A 1,923-nucleotide genomic window follows, 5' to 3' on the forward strand; every position below is an offset into this window, starting at 1 on the left:
CTCCCGGGCCTAAAACCCTAGAAACCCTCACATGGGAGAGAAGGGGGTCCAATTTTGGCCTTTTATTTATGAAGGAATCCGGTCAAGATGACCATACAGATGGATAGTGCTTGAAAATACGATTCTAACGATATAGGATATGCCAAAATCAGACTGAAGGATCTTCTATAATCGTTAGCGGTGCATGGCTGTTGCCCATGGGCTGCAGCACACACCAGCCCCTTGCCATCCATGGCCCCCCTGCCTATGGCCTGCTAGCCTGTACCCCCGTGGGCATAGGTCCATGGCCCTGATGCTACCCATAGCCTGCTAGCCTATGCCCCCGAGGGCACAAGCCAGCAACCTTACTGTTGCACACCCCATGTGCATGTGCATGCTAGCCAGTGGGCCAGTCCGCACACCTGCGTGCACTGGCTGCTGCCCATGCATGCATGCGGCTGCTACCCATGCATACACACGCCTGTTGCCCATGCATGCATGTGCTCGCTACCCATGCCAACCTCCTCGCACACCCTTGTGCCTAGCATGTGCCCAACTACACACCATTACCAACACACTGTGCACATGCCCGTATGCCACATATATTTCAACCCAACCTTGTTATCGCCGTCAAATAGCCAGGGTTTCTATTCCCCTGACCAGATGGGTGAAGAAATCCACTCAAAGCCACTCAAAGCCAAGAAAACCCCTCCTTTTGCTAGTATTTCTCTCTCCTTCAACTCCCCTCTTTACCTATTGGACAAAAGCCCTCCCCACCCATTTTTGCCTTCAACTCGCCTCTTTACCCACTATGTAAAAGCTCGACCCCCACCTTAAGCAAAACCTCACCCTTTCGTTTATTGGATAAAGAGGAGCCCCCTCTCTTCTTGGCCAGAAAAAACTACAAATACCCCATCCTTTGATTTCATAACACCAGAATCCCCCTTTACTCTTCCATAGTGAAATTTTCCTCCCCTCCCCCTCTTGATTTTCTTTTGATCTTCGGAGCGATCTTCCTCAAGATCCAAAAACTCATTCTGATCTTCGAAGTGTTCTTCGGGATCTTGAAGATCTTCAATCCAAATTCTTAGTTAGATCCAGTTTTTAGCCAAAAATAGTATGTTTTGAGCCACATCCCTTGAGTGTTCATTAGCGTTCTTGAGCATTCTTGAGATAGAAACCCCCTTTTTATGAGGTTCTTTGGGTATACAAAGAGATCTTTGTTAAGATCTGAAACTCTGTTCAGATCTTTAAAGTGTTCTTCAGGACTTTGGAGTTCTTTAATCAATTTTTAGGCCAACCCATTTCTTTTTAGAAATAGCTATTCCTAGCCGAACCCCTATCCGAGTGTCGTGAAAATATTTTCAGGAATAGCCATTCCTGGCAGAAGCTCTGCAAAAGTGCCCTTTGCCTAGCCCTCCCTTAGCCTATCCCCAGCGGAAGCCCTACCGGAGTGCCACCTCATCCTAAATCTGGAAATAGCCTTCCCTAGCCAAAGCTTTGCCATAGAGCCACCTCATCCCAAGCCCAAAAATAGCCTTCCTTACCCAAAACTCTATTCAAATCCAAACCTGGAAATAGCCTTCCCTAGTCGAAGCTCTGTCTGAATCCCAATCCGGAATTAGCCTTCCCTAACCGAAGCCCTGTCTGAATCCAAATCCAGAAATAACCTTTCTAGCCAAAGCTCTGTCCGAATCCCAATCTAAAAATAGCCTTCCCTAGCCGAAGCTCTATCCGAATCCCAATCCAAAAGTAATTGTTCCTAGCTGGAATGCTGTCCGAATACCATCACAATCAGTATCTCTCAAGAAAGAAAGCTGGAGGTCAAGACCATCTTCCCTTGAGCTAGGAGAATCCGAAAGACAGTCTAAGCCGGTACTAATTAGGGGCCCACCCCTCTTGACCTGAAATAGGGGTTATGTTCAGGTATAATTTCTCAACCAA

Source organism: Macadamia integrifolia, unplaced genomic scaffold, assembly GCF_013358625.1.
Source record: "Macadamia integrifolia cultivar HAES 741 unplaced genomic scaffold, SCU_Mint_v3 scaffold420, whole genome shotgun sequence".
In the NCBI taxonomy this organism is placed as follows: Eukaryota; Viridiplantae; Streptophyta; class Magnoliopsida; order Proteales; family Proteaceae; genus Macadamia; species Macadamia integrifolia.